The 18,711-nt window shown below is 57.4% G+C and overlaps 1 protein-coding gene across 9 annotated transcripts in view; it reads left to right on the top strand.

Annotated features, from left to right (window-relative positions):
- The window catches only part of ZMIZ1 (zinc finger MIZ-type containing 1), a 234,424-nt gene that overhangs the window by 52,306 nt on the left and 163,407 nt on the right, over positions 1-18,711 (top strand). For 6 of the 9 annotated variants that reach the window (XM_045783347.2, XM_045783342.2, XM_045783339.2 and 3 more), the window contains exon 3: positions 14,623-14,718. The exons of the other annotated variants lie outside the window; for them this stretch is intronic. The gene's annotated coding sequence lies outside the window, so the exon portion shown is untranslated. The remainder of the gene's footprint in view (positions 1-14,622; positions 14,719-18,711) is intronic. 9 annotated transcript variants of the gene reach the window in all.

Below are 18,711 nucleotides of genomic sequence, written 5' to 3'. Positions count from 1 at the left end.
CATTTGGAGAGGAAGTTTCATTCAGCCACAAGTGGAAGTGGACGCTGAGGCAGCGCCTGAGGGCCTCAAAGGCTGGGCCAGAGTTTGACCTTGATCCTGTAGAGAGTGGGGAGCCAAAAGGGCGGTCGAGCATCAGTAGCCCCTGTGTGAAGGCCAGGAAGGGAGGGTGGGCTTTGGCCCATGAGCTGGGGCTCCCAGCCCCACCCAGAGTGGTGACAGCAGAGAGACACAGGGCTGGGCCTTGTTTACTCCAGCGAGTTGGACCCCCAGCTTTACCAGGCCCTCTTCAGCACCCCAGGCCCCTCTGGGGCCTCTCCTGGGCCAGGGGCTGGAGCTCTTTACCAGGGGGAAAAGCCAGTCTTCCAAATTGCTCCCCAGAGCAGAGCCCAGGAGCACCCCTCTGTTATCCCTGTGCGTACCCCAGCATGATGTGGGCCTGACCTTAGCCCTGTTGAGTGATGTGGTAGAGACAGAGAAGCCTAGAGACCAGCCCAGGGTCATCCGGCATCACCGCGGCAGGTGCAAAAGGCCAGCAGGCCAAGCGAGAGGCATTTTTCCCGAGGGTGGGAGGGAAGGTCTGCGTCCCCCTCTGGCTCTCCCAGAGTCCAGTGTGAGCCTCGCCAGCTGGGTGTGCTCTCCCCTGTAGGTAGGCAGAGTTGCACATATGCCATAGGGGCCCCTGATCTCAGCCACCAACAGGACTCTCCAAGAACAGCCTGGGGATTTGGTAAATTAGGGCGAGAAGGATTCCTTGGGTGTTACTCACCCCGGGTGTTTCTCCCTCCCACTGATGTTTGCTCACCTGGCTCTGTCTGTGCCCTGGAGTCGGTGTCCCTCTGGTCCATAAGCCACGCACTTAGGATGAGAACAGCCACGCCCATGCCCTGGGTCCCAGGTCCCAAGCCTCAGTGACTTTGCGGGGTGGGAGCAGACACGCGTGGGGCTGCAAGGGTGGCATCTTTGTTTGAAGCACATAGCATCCCAGCTGCCCGGGGGAAGAACAGTCTTTGGAAAGCATTCGGCCCAATGCCTCATGCTTCAGATGAGGAAACTGAAGTGTGGCCCAGTGTGGCACTCCATGCTTTCAGCTGAGGCCGCTGCCACCCTCAGCTGCTTTCGAAGCACGGCAGGGGTCGGCCCTGGCAGGGCCCCAGACCTGCAGTGGGGGTGCTGGCCTGGCCACGGGGCACAGTGTTTGAGGAAAGGCAGGACCAACCCTGAGTGCCTGGGGGCACCGAGATTAGGGCCTGGGAAGTTCTGGGGGGTCTGTGGAGATCCACCCAGAACCAGGACTGAGAACAGCATTGGGCACCCTCAGACCTGGCTGTGTTAAGCCTCTTTTGTGTTCCACCTCCCATACTCACCTTGTCTTGCCAAGGCCTGAGACCATTAGGGCTTCTTCTCCCATCTGTTTACCAAGAGAAGGAGTGAGGGCTAGAGATTGCGGGCCCAGAGGCCAGGGCGGAGAGAGGGCTCTGGAGTCAGGGCCCTGTTTGAAAGCTGACAAGATACAGGGGGTGAGAAAGAACAGAAGGCTCAGGAAACCAGGGACCGCCCAAGTCCCTCATCAGCACCCTGGGCTGAGCCACAGCAGGGTGTCCAGTGGCCTGCCGTCTAGGAGGCTGTGGATCTGTGTATGGTATCCAGAAAAAAATGTCTGGGTTCCAAGGGACTCTAGGGTCAAGGAGGGCTTCCTGGAGGAGGTGGAGCTGCAGCCGGACCCTGAAGAAAGAACATGATTGTGAACTGAAAGCATTCCAAGCAAAGGGACCGGTTGAGCCAAGGCCCTGAGGCAGGCACACAGGGTGGGGGTAGGGGGCAGACCAGTGGGGCTGGGTAGAAGGCCCAGACTGGGCAGTGAAGGCGATGAGGTGGACATGCCCCCTAGAGGCCAGATAGCAGAAGGAGAAAGGAGTTTGCACTTTGCTTCTAACTTGTTAAATCCCTGAGCAGGTTCTTGCCCAGATTCTGTGCCTCAGTTTCCCTCAGATCTCCCCGGAGTTTCAGGCACAGCAGGGCAGCGCCTCAGCGGATGTGTCTGCCTTTGGGGAGGATGTAGGCAGGTGCCAGGATCCTAGGGTCCCTGGGAGTTGGCGGCCAACGGCAAGGGTACTGCTGCTGGACCCAGGGCTTCTCTTTGGCTGGGGGAGAGCTGACCTCAGACTCCAGGGGTTTACCAGGAGTCTCACCCAGCCTGGCCAGATAGGGCATTGGGCCCCCTGGAGAAGACCCCCCATGGGCTAAGCATCTGGCTCCCAGAGCAGACTCCAAAGTTGAAAGTCTGCAGGGCAGGCTTTCCCCCATCCTTCTGCAGGGAAGGGGTGAGGGGGTGGCCCTCCGCAAGATGGAGGCCAGCTCGGAGCGGGACACCAAGGAGGGGACCTCAATTTGAGTCCTGCGCGCCAGCACTGGGCCTGTGATATGCTGCCAGCTGTGTGTGCGGGCCCTCCCCGTAGCCCGGGGCTGCGCCCACACTGTGTTTGCTACTCGTCCACTGACCCACAGCAGCCTCTCTCACCCTCTCCTATCAGCGGGGCGGCAGCCACGGGCTCTGGGACACCTAGTACCCAAGATTGCGCAAATCTCCCCAGCAGTTCGCGCAGCGGCCAGCCCTGGGTTCCCGCTCGGGAAGCCCAGAACTCTCTTCTGCAAGAACACAGCAACCGCCCACGGCAGGAAGGACAAGTCACCTTCCTGCAAAGCCTCTTCATGACCCCGGCTCCTGCTACCCTCAGAAATAATAGAACGGTGGGCTTTGTGGGCCCATTTTGTAGAAACTGCAGGTTGGGAAGAGAAGACAGGAGTTTTGGCCAGGGTCACGCACACAGCCAAGCCTGAGCTCACACCCAGGGTCCTAGGCCCCTGGTCAAGCTCCTTTGGGGACCAAGCCCGTGCTTCCTGTTTGTGGCCGGAAGGCAGATGCACCAGGGCCTAGGAAGAGGAGGTGGAGGAGGAAGGGAAACCCAACTTGGGGGTCCAGGGACTGAGGAGCCGAGGACAGAGACGCCAGTCGTGTCTCTTTTCCTTGGCTCCGGCTACTTTAATTGGCTGGGTCTGCCAGTGTACTGACATTTACCTGGTGGGGAGGAGGGCCTCCTTCCTCTTGAATCAAGATGCTAAAAATAACCGGGCCCAGCTTTCCAGGGCCCCTGCCCAGCCAGCGCCTGCCTGCCCCCCTTGGCGACCTTTTTCCTGGGTGCTGCGAGCTAATTGCTCCGTGAGCATGCAGCTGCTTGTGCTGGGGACTTCACGGCAGGAATGGCATTGCACGCTCAGCTCAAGACTGAAGAGGGGTCTCTGCAAGGCCTACCTGACCGCCAGGGATGGGGGCGATGGGCCCCTGCCTGAACCCCGGCACTCGCCCCCTTTTCCCCCTGGGTGCAGTACCCTGCCAGGCCGGCCACCCTACCCCTGCCTACCCCTTCCCTGAGCTGCCGGAGTTTCCCCTGAGCTCTCTAAACTCGGGGGGGCGGGGGCTGTGCCCCTCATCCTCAGACTTATCTGGTGCTCACCTCAAGTCCTAACACAGACGTACAAGTTGTGTCCTCCTGTTACATGCTGCATGTTCATCCTGTCACATGAGCAGCCAAGGGGAGCCCAGACATTGCAGATGGACGTGTTTCAATCCAGCTGTGCAACCTTAGCAAGGTTCTGAGCCTCTATATTCTCATCTCTGAAATGGGCATCCTACGTGATCTTGTGTTTTTGGAAGAATGAAATGAGGTCACTTGCAGAAAGTGCCAGATCCAGAGAGCTGGGCCCCCAGGGCCCCCAGGAGGCATGAGTACCTCTGGGGGCTTCCTTTTCTCTTACTAAGGTATCAGTAGGACCCTAGGAACCTAATAAATTTGGTAGATGTGTTTGGACCAGAAGGGGAAGGTTTTGACCCAGACTGAGGACCAAGGACTCAGTTTCCCTGAGAACAGGGGTCCTATGTATACATGTCCAGGGTGGCCCGCCACGCCTGCCCAGCCTGTGCGTTTGTCCACTTCTTGCCCTGGGTCAGTGTAAGCAGAATTGTGTTGACCCTGGCCTGCAGGTCCTCCGCTGTGGGGTCAGCCCAGTGGAAAGAGAAGTGATTTTCTGGGCCCTGTACTTGCCAGCCGTGAGAACCTGGGCCAGGGACTGAGCTCCTCTGTGCCTCGGTCCCGCCTGTGAAAATGGGGGTAGTAACGTCCCCTGCCCCATAATCATGGTGAGATTAAATAGCGCACATGTATGGGGCTTAGATCGGGCTCTGGCCCGGGGTGAGTGCTCGGTGCGTACTGGCCGGTCCTCGAGGTAGGACGATAGTGGGGGCGGTCAGGGGTAGTAACTGGCCACGTGCCACTGGGTGAGTGGCTGGTGCCAGCTGCTTCATCTCCTTGCTGGCTGTACCCAAGGTGCTCTTGCAAGCTCTGTGCTCCAGATGAGGAAACTGAGGCACAGCAGGGTCACATACAATCTGAAAGCAGGAGAACCAAAAACAGGAAATTAGATTCAGCCCCGCTAGGGTGAGCAATGGTTAGGATTTGCCTGGGTTTTAGTACTGGAAGTTCCATATCCCACACACCTCTCCGTTCCAGGCACACCAGGACAGCTGACCATGCTAGCTCCATCTAAATCCTAAGCCCCCCAGACTCTCTGGACCCCCTCCTTGGCTTTAGGGGTGGCTGGTGTACTCTGGGTTTGGGAGCTCCCGCTGGGTCCCTTCCCCCACCTCCTAGATCCCTCTTCTAGACTGATCCTCCTTGCCCATCCCCCACAACTTGGCCACAGTTCCCCCCAACCCCCATCCAGCTTCCTCTTCTCCCTCCCTCCCATCTGCCAGCAGGAGGAGTGCGGCTGTCCCCCACCAGGCTCCACTCTCCCTGTTCGGCACGGGCTCTGGCACCACTGCTCCTGACTTTCTAGACATGGTCTGGAGACCTCTTCCTTAAAAGAGGGAAGGCAGAGTGAGCCCCCACCCCCAGCCCTGGCCCAGGCAGCCTGGCGAGATTGCACTGGCCCTTCCGGTGAATTGATGGAGAGCATTGCTGACAAAGGAGAAAGGTCAGCAGGGGGACAGAGCCGAGGAGGTGGCAGCCTGCCGGCCAGCAGTGCCCTCCCCCCAAGTCCGGGCTTCCTAGCAGGAGGGGCCCAGTGCTCCTCAGGGTCCTGGTCAATTCCTATTGACTCCGGCAGCCACTGGTTCAGCATAGCTGAACGTCCAAGCCCCCAGAGGGCTGGGGGAGATGCCCGGATCATCCTGGACACCTCCCCCTCCCTCACCCCCACCTCCAACAGTCAGTTCGACCCCCTGACCCGTCTCTGGACCTGTGTTCCCCTCACCACCCCCTCCTTCTGCTGGCTTTGGGGTCTCACCATCTTCTTGCCTCGCCATTACTCACCCCTGCCCAGCCCTCTGCTGCCCTCCCTGGCTTCCCACTGTCACCAGGAATAAAGTCCAAATTCTGAAGCTGACACTAAGGCCCTTCTTGAGCTCGGTGAGGCTGCCCCACGCTACCAGGCCTCTGCTGAGGGCTTCAGCCTGCCTGTGCCCTCCCCACCCTCAGACAAGGACTGAGCCTCTCCCAGCCCTCTCTCCCTACTTGGGGGTCTCTCCCCCACAGACATGTCTTTCCAGGACCTGGCCCACTGCTTTCCTCCCCAGGACCCCTGCCCTCTGGGGGAGGTTGGAAGAGGTCCTCTGTGAGGTAGCAGAACGCCCTGAGTGCCAGGCTGGCTCTGCTCCCCCTGCTCCAGCCTCACCCAGGCTGCAGGGCCACACCGGTAGCAAGAGCTTGTGACCAGGACACAGGCAATACATTGCCCGCTCCGTGCCATGCCTCAGACTCCCCCTCGAGCCATTCAGTGCACCTCTTGCCCTGGCTTCTGGAGGGCAGGAGCCATGTCTCCCCAGTTCGTGTAGAGGCTATGCCCCAATGAGGCCAGGAGGTACGCTGGATAGTGCGCAAGCTCTGGGATCTGACCCCACCTCCGTCACTTACTAGCTGTGTGACCTTGGCCGGTCACTTAACCTCTCTGAGCCTGAGTGGTACCATTTGTGGGATATGGGTAGTAATAGTCTCTCCTTCACAGGAGGGTAAGAGTCAGCGTAATAACAGTTGTTGAGTGTTTGCAGGGCCCTGGGACATCTTAATCAATAAAGCCATCTCTCATCATTACCAGCAAGAGAGGGCAGATACCCTATTCAGGAGATTAGGGGCCTGCCCTCCAAATGGGCTTATCCTGGTTATTTGAATGGACCTTCCACTTCTGCCCCCTCACTGTCCCCTCTTGGCCCCTCATCCTGTCTCAGCAGTCCTCCCCCACAGCTCCTAAGACCCCCGGAAGCCCAGAGCTCCCTGGCTCCGTGTTGTCTCCCACACGCCTGCCTTACCCACGCTGTCTGCACGGATGCCTTCAGACCAGGACTTACTATCGGTTTCTCCCACAGCCCCTCGCAGGTGCCTAGAGCACCTAGGTGCCTAATAAGAGTTTGTTGGGTTGCACTGATGTTCACCAAGGCCAAGTCACCTCTAAGAACAGTACAGCAATGAGCAGCCAGCCTCTGGGCTCATCCTCAGGCTGCCGAGGGGCATTTCCAAGAGCCGGTGTGAGCTGCCTGGCACCCGGTGACAGGTGACGGCGCCTGCCCGCTCTGGCCTCACCTCTGCGTTGAGAAGGCAGGGAGGAGACTGGGGCGGTGCTGGGGTTGGAGGACCGGGTTGGAAGGTGCTTCAAGGCTGGTGCCTCTCCCTGTCCTCTGAACTGTCTTGTTTGCCTGGGTCTTTTCCCCACCCCCACGGTTTTCTGTTAAATTGTGTTATTATATTTAAACAAATCAATTCCACTGCAGAGTTTTCCTGTCCTAATGATGAGTTTGCAGCACAAATGCCATTGATTTCTCACAGCCCTGAAAACCAGTTGATGAATAGCACCGGGCTTGTCTTTGGAGAGGCACTTAGAGCAGCTCTGTGCGCCCCCCTTTGCTCCCCCGCTTGCACTGCCCCCCCATTACGACCCCATCCCACCGCGAATTTCGGGGTTGTGCGACAAAAGGACACCCCCAGCGCTGCCAGGGGTGGAATGTCATCGCAAGGAGCCGGCCCCTTGTGCTGGTAAAACAATCACAGTGGAGATTTTTATTGATTTTGGCCAAAGGCAGGAGCGCAACTTACAGAGCAGAGCAGTGGTGTGGTGCGATCTTTGTCTTTCCCTTACAAGTTCCGAGCTCCGTCCCTAGTGACAGCAGATCGCGGCTCCGGCACCATTTCCAGACCGTGATGGGGCTGCTGTTTAAGGGGATGGTCTGGAGGTTCCAGAGCGGGCCAGGCTGGGGAGCGTGAGGTTCCCCTTTGTGAAATCCTTCAGGAACCCCACTGTTGGAAGTCCCTACGCAGGGCTTTGCCTTGCAGACCGCTGCCAGGGGCTTGTTGGAGCTTTTGAATGGGCCCAGGTTTGGGTGGGCAGGTATCATTGCTCCCAGTTTAGAGATGGGCAGCCTGAGTCAAGGGCAGTCCCCAGAGGGGGGGCAAGGGCTGCTGGCTGGCTACAGCCAGAGGCTCCCCAGCCCCTGTATGCCCCCACCTGTCTCCGCCACGGGTAATGACAGGAAGTTCGTCTGACTCCCAGCCTTTCTGTTGTCCCTGTCCCTTCACCTGCTCCTTGGCTTTCTGACTGTGGAGCCCAGGTTGTCAGCTGGAAGGGCCGTAGGTGGTCAGCCTGCAAGGGTCTCAGTTCAGTTCTCTGCAGCATGCCGCACAAGTCTGGGCACTGGGCTGGGGCAGGGCAGGACGGAGCAGCGGGGACAGCGGCAGATGCCGTTGCCTGCCTCCCCTAAATCCCTAAAAGCACGTAGGCTTTAATAAGCCCCGGGCACATCAAACTATGTGGGATGGGACTGTGGGCCGACTTGGTCACTGCCTGTCCCCCATTCTAGTACCGGCCTTTGTTTTGGAGACAAGAATGTGTGGCCTGGAGTTGGGAGTGACTCCTCAAGGTCACAGCGCAAGGCCGCAGAGCAGGATTTGAGTCTGGGAGGGGGTGGGGCCTCTGGCAGTGCTGTCGCCCCTCCCCTGGGGCTTGGTGAGGCCACCCTAGCAGTCAGGGTTAGGGGGCAGGGCAGGGCACTCTGTTCTAGGACAGACGGGGCCCTGGCTCAGGAGACCCAAGAGTGGCCCAGTGGTCCCCCTTCCCTTCGCTCTGGGAGCAGTCACCCACCCTCCTCCCTGCAGACAAACCTCCAGTCCCTTATAATCAGGTTAGCCTCCTGCTCTGAGCTCTCGCAGCTGAGCTGAGCCGGCTGCTTCTAATGGCCTGTGGCCCCTCCCCCTCTCCCTAGCTCTGGGGGTGGGGGAGGGGAAGCCAAGAAATGAGCTGTGAGTGGGAAGGGGCCACCCCACTCTCTCCATTCAGACGTCTCGGATCAAGTCCAAACCCTTACGTAGCCTGGCATCCAGGACCCACTGCAATGAGGCCCTGCTTAGTTTTCCACCCTCCACACCCCTGATACACTCTTTCCTACAGTCACAGGATGCTATTTCCCACCTCCCTGTCTGTGCACAAGCAGCTCCTTTTGTTACTTCCCACCTTCTCAGAAAACTCCTATGCATCCTTCAAAACCCAGCTCTTATCTCTTGCTCTGGGCTGCCTCCTCTCAGGACTCCTGCCTCTGTACCCCCACTGGGGTCTCCACTGGTCTGAAATGTAACCCCAGTGTTTGGGAACTTTATTCTGCACCTGTTTCTCCCGAGTTTCTGGAGGAAACGGGGAATACTCTAGAAGACTATGCCACTGGGTGTAGGACAGAGAATGCTTAGTGAAGGAACAGGGCCAGCAAAGAAGAGAGAAGTAGGGACCAGGGGAGGGAAAGAGACAAGAGTGCACAGAACAGCTGTTCCCAGCCCCTCCACACAGCTCCAGCCTACTTCCTGTCAGGGAGGCCATTCCCAGTGACACATGCAGGGCCTGAAATAGACACGTGGGGGCCTTGGTGTGCACTTCCAGAGCCCAGCACTGAGCACTAAGCACCCCTCCATTCCTTGGACACCGAAGCTCCTCTCTTCCCAGCACTCTGCCCCTGCAGCCAAGAACAGCCCCCCCAGCAGTGCCCAGGCCTTGTCCCTCTGTTCCTGCTAACGTTGTTTTATAAATAAACTATATAAATAGGCCCCTCTGATTCCTCGGAGCGCGCAACGCTTAAGGACTGGGGCACGGCTGCAGGCATAATTGTACTACCAAATCCATCAGCTGCCTAATTACCATTTATTTTGCATTTATTTCTGCTAATTAAAAAGAGAGAAACTCCTAACAACTTTTACGTAAATACTATATTTGTTCTATGTAAAGATGGGATGCTAATTTGCTGGTGATTAGCTGATTATCTCATTTTGTAGCTGTCACACAGGATGGCCCTGTCTCCCCTTGGCACCCCAGAAGTCACTTGAGGCCCCTGATCAGGTGTGGGAGGGATGGGTCATGGGAGGTCTCTGGAGATGGTGAGAAGGTCTGTCTGGGACCAGGAGGTCACCAGGAGCTCCACACATCACCACAGTTCAGAGAGGCCGAGAGGAACCTTTTTGGCTCATTCACTGTTTCTGTACAGAGGAAGACATTGAGGCCCAGAGAGGTCTAGCATCCCCCAGTAAAGCAGTAGTAGAGACAGACCCCTGCTCCACGTGTTTGCACTCCCTTTCCGGTGTTCATCTATCTGTCTGTATTGGGCTCGAGTCAGGAGGAATTTGCAAGGAGATGGCTTTTTCTGCAGCTGAGAAATATCTGGACCAAACTCCAGCCCCCACAGAGAGAAGATGTAGTCTGGTCTGAGCCAAACCAACCCTTCTGTGTACCCTTCTGGAAACTTACACCTCCTCCCACTTCCCCATCCAGCGCAGGGCCCTGCTCCCACAGCCCCCTGAGCACACCTCCAGAGGCTTGCCCCCCAAGTCTTGGCCAGTTTCTCCAGGATCTGCCTGCACACAGCATCGGGTCTCAAGCACTGTGGGCTACCAGGGCCTGTGTGAGTGTCTGAATTTCAGATCTTAATATTATGTACTTATCTTTATGGGAATCAGAGAAAATATAATTAATATAGCAAACCCATGATTTCACACAGTATTGCTTTGAAAGAGGGTATGTCAAAAGTGATTTCAATAACAAAACATAAATAATTTAAGTGGAACACGGATGTGGTTAAAGTATCTTGTAACTGAAGTTGGGGACATGCTCGGGGAGGCTCTGAGAACACCAGGTCAGGAGGCCAGGGTCGGTGGCGGGGACCCGAGGTCAGGGTTGCCCAGTCCCTGGCCTGCAGGCCACCACTGCCCCGTCCCACACCCAGGCCAACAGTGTCCCAGGATCATGCTCTTTTCACTGCTGTCGGTAGGAATTAGCCCACCACAGAGGAATCATTTGCCCCCAGAAGCAGTCTAAAAGGACTGTTTCAGGGAGGCGGGAAGTCGGACTCTCCTCTGTCTCGCACAGAGCGACCAGTCACTGTGGGTGAGTGACTTCGAGGGGACTTCCTGGCAAGCCAACTCCCCGGGCCTTGGTGGGCGAGACCCTGGCTGACCTTCTGCTCTCTTTCTTCCTGGAGAGTCTGAAAATGGCCCGTTCTAGATATAGAGGCGGAATGATGACGAGGCCAGGTGTGCTGTGGGTGGCCAGAGAGGTCAGGACCACGGCTGGCACGGCCTGCTGGAAATCTCGGAGACCAGAGACCCAATCCTGGCCACTGCTCTCTGGAGACTCAGTCTCGCCCCCTGTAAAGTGGGAGACGGTTGTGTTTTCCTCCCAGGGCTACCGAAAGGGTTCTGAGGGCCATGTGCCAAGTGTCCCTCAGAGAAGCACTCCTCACAGCTGGTGGTGAGCCCGGTCACCCGCTCAGGCCCCCCCTTAGCCATTCGCCGCCGCCACGGTGTCTATGTGAGGTTACTGCCGCCAGAGATCTCCCGCTCATCTGCCTTTTTATCGCCCTGCACACAATCAGGGGAAGCCTGGAAGGCTGGGGGGCGCGGGCAGATGGAAAACAGAGAAAACAAAGGCCTGCTCCAAGGAGGCCAAAAGGCAGGGTTGTGTCCTCCCTCTGCGGCAGCCTGGCCAGCCGGTCCCACTAGCACCGGGCCTTGACCGCCCCCGGGGCTGCTGGCGACCTGCCTCACCCCTACAGAGATCAGCCTTAGGCCTCATGTGGGGTCACTGCTCCCTGGGTGGCCCTGGGGAAGCCACGTTGCTTGTGTCTGTAAAATAAGAGAGTTGGACAGCGTGCTACGTGACCTTCAGCAAACCCCACTCCTCACTCCCGACAGGGGATCTCTTTGGGTGGGCCCAACTCATCTCTGGGATACCTCCCTGGCCCCAGGGAGTCAATGGGGTGCCCACTGCTGCCCACAGAGAGGACCCCAGCATGCCTTGAGCAGAGCGAGGAAGTACGGGGCTCCTGTTTACCATCAAGAAGTTGGCTCTGGCAAGTAAGGATTGGTGCGGAATGAATGAACGGTTTAATCAGAAGGGACTTCATGCACTGTCCACCCTTGGTCACCGCTGCTGTCGGAGCCTGAGTCAGAGAAAAATCTCCCGGGCCCTCCAGAGCAGGACCCGAGCGCAGTGGTTGAGGACTCATCCCTGCACCGACGCCAGGCCGTCGGGGTTCACATCCTATCTGTGTGACCTCGGGCTGGTTTCTGAACCTTGCTGTGGCTGTGTCCTTGTCTGTTAGAATAGTAGAGTAACCTACCTTGGAGGCTGTGGTGAGATTAAATGAGTTAATTCACGTAAAGTACTTAGAACGGTACCAGAGCAAGGTCCTTTAATGTTAGGTATCACGACCGTTGGCAGTTGCCTCACTGTTACTGATCGCAGGCCGACTCGCTGGGGAACTCGTGAAGCTCCAGCCCCCGGGCCCCACCCCTGCACCGCCCCGGTCAAAGTGGGAGTTTTGCGGGCAGCTATGGAGTGTTCTAGGTGGGGCGGGCAGCAGGTTGCTTCGGGAACATTTCTGTGTGAGCATCTCTGCTAAATGGTTTAGAGGGGCCCGGACTCCTGAGGCTCTGGGAATGTGGTGTTGTTTCTTTCCTCTTTTTAAATATGTATTTGGCATTCTATATATATTTCTGAAGAGGACCCCAAAATAGTATACGCTTCAGGCCCTGCGAGCCCAGTCCGCCCCCCCTGCTTATTCCTGTTGTCTTTACTGTATTTCTGAAGCCCAGCCCTGTGCAGCCCACCTCGCGGCCCCCGTGGGAAGATGGCCCAGGCCTCAGGGCTGGAGGGACCTACCTTCTCACCCTGTAAGCCCTGAGCACCCCAGACTGCAATCCACACCGCACGCCCCAGGTTGAGGGAGCCTAAAGGACAGAAAGCAGGGAGAATGGGACCCTCGAGGAGCCCCTGGATATGCAGGGCACAGAGCCGTGTGCCCGTGGGGCGAGTGCCCCTGCGCTGTAGGCCAGAGCCCGGTCCCCTCCCCTCCCCTCCCCTCCCCTCCCCTCCCCTTCCCTCCCGCGGCCCTTTCTGCACTGCGTGGGCCCCAGTGGGCAGGCACAAGCGGTGGTTGGGGTCGTGGGAAGCAGGTTGCTGAGTAGGAACGGTTGCTTCTGAGGCTGTCACCAGGGTGGCTGGCTGTGTGCCAAGCTCCGGGTTTTGTGCTGGGTAGAGGCCCAGGCTGGTGCCTGCCCTCTGAGAGCTCTCGAGGTAGCTGGAACCACAGATTCACACCTGGAAGGGCAAAGAGTGGGCAGGGGGAGGTGGTCTTAGACCCCTGTCTCCTCAGGCATCGTAGAGGCTGGAGTCAAGAGAGCCCAGAGGTCACGAGGGCTGGACACTTGCGGAGGGCCTCCTGGAGGATGGGCCCTCACCTGGGGAGGCCCCTGGAGGCGTGGGCACTGTGGACCCTAGCCCCTCCACCAGCAGCAGGGCCTCTCGGCCCGGGCTCTGACAGGGACATTTATAACTCACAGCTGTGCGGTCCTGGGCCCAACTGACTGTGGTAAACCGATCGGGCTTCAGGAAGTCAGTCCCGAGGCCACTCCCCACCCCGACCCCACACTCTCCTTCACCTCCTGACACCCACATCCTGTTCTCAGCGGGAGGGGTAGGCACCAGGGCACTGGGCTGGGGGCCCAGTCAGGGTCTCCAACCTGCGGGCAGAGTGGGAAAGGGCGGAGGGGCTCGGTGAGGTCCAAGAACCACAAGACAAGGCCTCTGGGGTCCTCAGGCTCTACCCCTCAAGGCATACCTGGGGACACTCAGGCCCAGAATGGACACCCAGAGCCACAGGATCCCGGGGCCGGGGCGCGGCGGGGGGGGGGGGGGGGTTGGTTGCTGTGTATTCTGTCCTTTCAAATCTAACCAGAGAGGGGATTATGCTTCTAGCCCCTGCTGACCACCTCTGGCCTGAGGGAGCCTGGGGCAAGGGGCAGATGTGGACCAGAGGCCTCAGAGAATGCTGGGAAAAGATGCCGTCTTGGACCCTGGTCCTCGAGCGTGGCCTGCAGCCCGCCACTGGGACACCCCATCCTCGGGACACATTCCTCACAAGGCCTCGTGCCCACCTACCAAGATTCTCACAGCCAAGTTCACGTACGGGGAAAGAAATGGTCTCACCTAGTGCTGGGAAGAAAGGACAGTATTAAGTTTCTAGCACATCCTGACTGACCGCTTTATTACCTCCCCGGGCCTCGTTTGCTAGTGGCTTCTGGAGCCCTGTGAGCCAGCTACCCCTCCCCATGACTCTTTCTCTTTCTGTACAAGGAGAGGGCTGATAAACAACAGTGAGTTTGTCAAAGCTTGGCCCGTGTGACTCCGGTCGCCTGTGACAAGATCCCGGAATTAGGTAGTTAATGAAAGACGTACACTTTTCTTTCATCGGTCGTATGCTCATTACAGCATATTGGCGATATATAACGAGCAGACCAGATGGGTTATGTCATGGATATGATCAGTTTGGACAAGGCCAGATTTATTGAAGCAAAAAAAAAAAAAAGGGTGACTTGAAGTAAAGGTAAATATTAATTAAGTCAATAATATATACGTTAATTAAACCACTGTACAGATAGGACTCAGCTGGGACCAAGAATCAGCCAGGGCAGGGAGTGAGCTGGTTTTCTGAAGAGGCAGGCACACGTAAAATGGCTCCAAGGGTTGGTCAGAGATCCGGTGAGCAGTTCATAATGAGGGAGGAATTCAGGCAGGGGTCAGAGAGTGGCTTTAGAAGTGGCTGCCGGCCGGCCCCGTGAGATAATTCCCCGGAGCCAGGCACAGCAGAGAGGAGACGCTGTGGGGGCCTGTAGCCGGCTAAAAATACCCCAACAGCTTCTCCCTGTCACCCTGCCTGGGGGCCGCACAGGAAGGCCATGGCTTTCTGCTTTTCTCACCAGGAAGAAAAAGACAACAACACAAGGCCCCCGAGCCCCAGAAGAAACAAAACTTAAATATGTTTTTTAGTCTTAAAGATTCCCACTAGGAGGAGTTGGCTGGCTCCTGCCGCGGGGCGGGGGAGACAGAGCCCCGGATAAATCAGGCATCCCGGGGTGTGCGTCAGTGGCCCAAGAGGCCGCTGAGATTAGCCTGGCCATGGGGGACCGAGATGGGGGGGAAGTGGACTGCGGTCTGTGTCCCTGTCTGTTCACACATGTCCTGTCTCTATTCCTGCGTACCCAGGACGAGGAGGAGGAGCCGGTGGGTGGCAGACCGATGCTGTGAGGGGGTGTGAGGAAGAGAGCCGCGGTCCGTCACTCAGCTACCAGACCTAGAAAGGTAACAGCAGACCCCTGCTGCATGCACGCTCCACAGCCGCCTTCACCTGCCTGGCCAGGGGCACGGTCAGGCAGCCAGGTCACCACGGGGCTGGCCGAGCTGAGGGTCATCGGTGTCCGCCTGCAGCCCTTGACCCAGGCTCCCGGGCTTCTGTAACTCCTCGTGTGTGTCCTCTACCAAATGCCGCTGGGCTTCAGTTTGTCCATCTCGAAAATGGGTCACCGTTTGCTCCAGTTCTTGAGGATTCCGTGAATCAGTTGGGCCTGACTGTTGTTTGGAGTTAATCTGTCTTAGCAGCCTGGTTCCGTTTGAACTCCGTGGGCATGGCGGGGGGTCCTGGCCCTTGTGCATGGAGCCTTACGGCCACATGTCAACAGGACCAGACGGGGCTTGAGAAGAGAGGGTTTTCCAAGGTAGAACTGGCCAGACATGTGAGTCGTTGGAAATGTGGCCGTGGTCTCCTTTGTGGCAGTATTTGAAACTTCAAAGCGATTTCCCTGATGGCGCTGGGCGGGAATGATTATCTGCATTTTTACACTGCAAGACCAAGGCACAGGGAAATGAGCGGTCCTGCCAGGGGTCACACAGGGAGCTCTGCTCGCACCATGGAGGCTCAGCTCTATCCTGTCTGCTGTTACCCGTTTCTATATTTTGACTTGTACTACGCTGCTCTGGTCTGGCCCACTCGCCCCATAGAAGTCTGGCTGTTGAGCCCAAGCTTCCACCAGTGTTTATTGTGTGACCGTGCTGGGACCCATCCCCCTATCCCTCTGTACACCCGTCACCCAACCTCTCACATAGCCATCTTTCCATCCGTCCATCCTCCCACCAAACCACCCTCCCATGGCTCCTCTATCCATCCATCCATCCATCCACTCATCTGTCCGTCCACCTACCTTCCAGCCATCCATTTAGCCATCTGCTCACACACCCAGTACTCGCTGACTCTCACCCCAAGCCAGGCCTGCACTAAGGGCTGCGTTTAGAAGATGGATCAGATCCAGCCCTGCCCTGAGATGCTGCAGTTTGCAATGGAGGCAGGCCCACCTCCATAAGTTCAGTGCTTAAGACTGACGTCGTGTCTGTGGCTACATGGGGAAGGGAGGAGGAGAGGCCATGTGCTCGTTCTGCAGCCAGGCATTCAGGGAAGGCTTCCCGGAGGAAGTGGCATCATTCCTTTATTCATATCCCAAATGTTCATTAAGAAAGTCCCTGTGTAGGGAACTGCTTGATGTTTTGGAGACCCAGCAGGAAATAAAATGAACAAAACCTCCTTTCCTCATGGTGTTTACTTTCTCATGAAGAGGCATGGACAGTAAATACCTAAAATGTGACATATAATATGTCAGGTGATGCTGAGTTCTAAGAAGGGAAGTTAGCTGAGTAAAGGAACAGAGTCTGCTGGAGGGGTAGGGTGAAGTGGACATCCTTGGACAAAGGATGGTCACAAAAGGCCTCTGACAAGGCAGCATTTGAACAGAGACATAAACAGGGATGCCATGTGGCTGCAGCGAAGTGTGGGGCTGGGAAATCAGAGAGATTCTGGGGGACCCACTCATGGAGGCAGGCAAGGGTGGAGCAGGGAGGTGGCCGGGATCCATGTAGAGCCAGTGGCGGCTGGGTCTAGGGCCAACACAGGAAGGGGCGGCGGACCACGGGAGTCTGAATTACTCCAGAGACCTTGCAGACAGGCGTGCGTGTGGATTAGAGGTGCTGGAGGAGAGAAGACGGGGACAGTCAAGGAAGGCTCTCGGGTTTGAGACAGGAGCCACCGGTAGAACAGAGCCGGTCATTTACTCAGCCAGGAATGACGGTGGGGGAGGGCCAAAGGAAACTGAGGAGTGTGTCTTAGACACATGAACTTGGAGATGCCTTCGAGACGCCCAAGTGGAAAGCTTGAGCCGGCAGCTGAGTATAGGAGTCTGGGAGGCAGAGAGGGCCTGACTGGAGATAGAAGTGTGGGAGCTGTTGTGCAGCGATGAGGTTGCAAGCCGTGAGGCTGATGAGGTCATGTCAGGAGCAAAGGGAGAAGGAGCCGATCAAAAGCCTGAGTCTGAGTCATGGGCATCCAGCCCTTGGAGGGAGAGAAGACAGGGTGGGGGCAGCAAAGGAGACAGAGAAGGTGCAGGAGAACGGAGAGAGCAGGCTCTCAATCGACGAGGAGAATGTTGCTGGCAAAGCAGGGAAAGGACACTCCAGGAAGAGGGAACAGCATAGGAAAGGCTCAGAGACCTCAGTAAATGAGCCATATTTGGAGAGGGATGGAAGAGAGGGAGGAGAAACCAGAGTACCTTCCCCCTCCACACCCGGCCGCACAGGGGCAGGGCCCATGGGTGTCTGGGCTGAGCGTGAGCCCACGTCCAGGGGCCCTCTGTGTCACCTGGGCCAGCACTCTCTGGGCTCAGAGAGTCTCTTGCCCTGATGTCTTTGCACTTTCTGCTAAGAAGTTTCCACCTGTCCTGACCTCCCACCTCCTCTTTAAGGTTCTTGGGCTCAGGGGACCTCCCCCTTGCCTGGAGCACTTGTCTGAAAACACAGGGCTCAAGGCAGCAGCTCTGAGCTGCCTGCAGGGGGAAGGGCACCCAGCAGCTTCCCATTGAATCTCTAAGCACTGCTGGATCCTTTATCTTGAAAGAAACTGTAGAAACTTCCTGGACTATGAGTGTGTGTCAGAGCTGCCCGCTCACGCTCACCAGTTAGAGTAGAGGAGCTTGCTGCCTTTGGTGGGCAATTGTGTGCGAGTTTGGGGGGGGGGGAGGCATCCTGCTTTGTGAGTCTCCAGGGCTTCGCACTCAGCACTCAGCTGTCAGCAGAGAGATGCCCACGGCTCTGTCAGAGATGCCCACGGCTCTGCAGAGTGGAGCCACTGCCGGGGGGGGGGGGCGGGGGGGGGGCGGCAGGGCAGGCGCGTTGGGCACATGAGTGGGACGGGAGGTAGGGTGAGCGTGCCGCCAGCTGGGGGGCTCCGGGGGCACGGTCCCGCACATCTGCCTAAGCTCACAGCCTCATAGGACTGGGATGTGGCCAAGGCTTGGGAGACTTCTCCTCTGAGATTAGGATGGAGCCAGGCAGGGACTTGGTAGCCCCCCAGTCCCTCTAGGAGATGCACCTCTGACCTTGCACTGGGGACTGGGGAGCCACGGGAAGCCGCTCTGATGATGCACGGCTCTGTGGCAGGAGGCTGTGGGTAATCTAATTAGCGTGCTGGGCGGATGGGACAAGTAATCCTGTGCCTTTAGACTCGCTTTTCTTTAAGCCCGTCCCCACCCAATCTCTCCCTAAATCCTTCCACTGCCGGGGTGATGTCGGGTGGGAGTGGACTTATCTCCATTGAACAGATGGGTAAAGCAGGGCTGGAGAGGAAGACGCTTGCGTGCTGTCACAGCTACAAAGTGACAGGGCAGAGCTCTGCACCGAGCCCACCTGAATGCCGAGTCCCGACTTGCGGGCACTCTCCCCTAAGCCTCCTCGTCCAAGTCCTCATTTTGCAGATGAGGAAATAGAGGCCCAGAGAAGGGAAGATACTTGCCCGGGGCCACACAGCAAACCACGGGCAGAACCTATACCAGAATCTGCTCTGGCCCCCTGCGTCCACCCAGCCCCCCCCCCCCCCCCCCCCGCCATGAGCAGGTGCAGGGACAAGGTCCTGGCCCATGCCCACTTCCTCTTGGAGCGCCCACTGCCTTCTGTCCCCCAGCAGCCTTTGGCACTCACTCTGGTTGAAGGCACCAAGTTCCTCATCAGAAGGCTCCATTGTGCCTATTGTTTAAATATAGATTACTAATGAAATGCCTTTTCATTGCCTTCCCAGTGAATAGTTTCCGTGTAAAGTTAATTTGCAGTGTTATGTAAATTCTGTTTAACTTCAATCAAGTTTCTAATTATGTTTTTACCGCAGTAATTCCCATTTGATTTGTCATCTCCTGTTAGGTATTTAATGTTCGGTGGGCGGGTGTGCGTTCCCTCTGCCTCTCGGTTTTCCAGGGCCCTCTC

This window comes from Ursus americanus, chromosome 6 (genome assembly GCF_024610735.1).
Source record: "Ursus americanus isolate L20-20 chromosome 6, mUrsAme1.1.p, whole genome shotgun sequence".
In the NCBI taxonomy this organism is placed as follows: Eukaryota; Metazoa; Chordata; class Mammalia; order Carnivora; family Ursidae; genus Ursus; species Ursus americanus.
This window is presented reverse-complemented; position numbering and strand designations above follow the sequence as displayed.